Here is a 1,616-nt window from a genome sequence, read left to right as displayed (position 1 = left end):
CCTCTGCCAGCCTGATTGACCCCAACTGCCATCCCCTGCCGGCTCTGATTGCCTCTAACCTCCTCTGTCTCAGCCCCGCCACCATGGCTTTGTCTGGAAGGACATCCAGAAGGTCTCCTGGAAGGTCTCCTGGTCTAATTAGCATATTACCCTTTTATTAGTATAGATGTCATAATATACAGTACATTTTTATGTAATTATATATTACACTAGAGGCCCAGTGCACAAAATCTGTGTGGAGGGGGTCCCTTAGCCCGGCCTGCACCCTCTCACAAACTAGGACTCCTCAGGGGATGTCCGACTGCCAGCTTAGGCCTGATCCCACCCTTTTCCACTCGCCTGCCTGCCTGATCACCCCTAACCACTCTGCCTGCCTGCCTGATCGCCCCTAACCACTCACCGGCCTGCCTGGTTGCCCCTAACTGCCTCTGCCTCAGCCCCTGCCACTGCGGCTTCATCCAGAATGACGTCCAGAAGGTTGATTGGCTGTCCGGTCTAATTAGCATACTATGCTTTTATTATTATAGATAATTATTGGTACATTAAAGTACACACCTCTTAGTAACTGATAGAATAAACAGACAAAAACAGTAAGGATATAGGAGACTAGACAACAAGATTAACAAATCTGAACTGAAAGGCACGAGAGTACTGTATCCAACAAATGCAATTTATACATCCTTTTCAAAACATGGAATATTTTTACCAAATTTAATAATATGGTTGGCCATGAAGTAGACTTCACTACATTTCAAAGAATTTTAATCATTCAGAATATATTATTTTAACACAGTAGACTTATGGTAGAAATCATTAATAAAAGAATAACTTTATAAAACCCAAATATTTTAAAAACAAACCAGGCACATATAAGTAACTGATGAGTCAAATAAAAACTTACAATGGAAATTAACATATATTTTGGACTATAGTGACAATAGTGTATACAAGAGAACTTATAGCCTTTTTTTTATACTTACTAGAAAAGTGGAAATGTAATTATATAAATATCAATCTCAAAAAGTTAAAAAAAACAGCAAATTATAAATGAAAATAAAAAGATGGAAATAATAAGCTAACAGTAGAAGTTAAAATACAAAACAAATTTGCAATAGAGAAAAATCAACAAGCCGAAAATTAGTCTTTTGAAAAATAAACCTATGAAAGATAAATAAAATTCATAAGTCTCAGGAAGATTGATCAAGAAAAAGAAAGTAAAAATTATTAGTATCAAATATTTTAAAGTTACATCATATATACCTTACAGAAAGCAAAGATAATTATAAGTATATTAAACATATTATGCCAACATTTAATAATTTAGATGAAATGGATGCAGTCCTAGAAAACATACATTACCAAAACTACCGACACAAGAAGAAATATAAAATCTGAATATATATATATATATATATGTGTGTGTGTGTGTGTGTGTGTATACACACACATATATATATATATACACACATATATATATATAACTTTTAAAACTTCCCATAAAGATTGATTAGAAGTAGTCTAAGCAGTGAATTTTTTCTTACCACTAAGGAAGAAATAGTACCAATCTTGGACAAAGGCCTTCTAAGGATGAAAAAAATTTTTTTTTTAACTTTTTT

This window comes from Myotis lucifugus, unplaced genomic scaffold (genome assembly GCF_000147115.1).
Source record: "Myotis lucifugus unplaced genomic scaffold, Myoluc2.0 scaffold_12, whole genome shotgun sequence".
NCBI lineage: Eukaryota > Metazoa > Chordata > Mammalia > Chiroptera > Vespertilionidae > Myotis > Myotis lucifugus.
The sequence above is the reverse complement of the archived record's forward strand: the minus strand, read 5'-3'. Positions refer to the sequence as shown.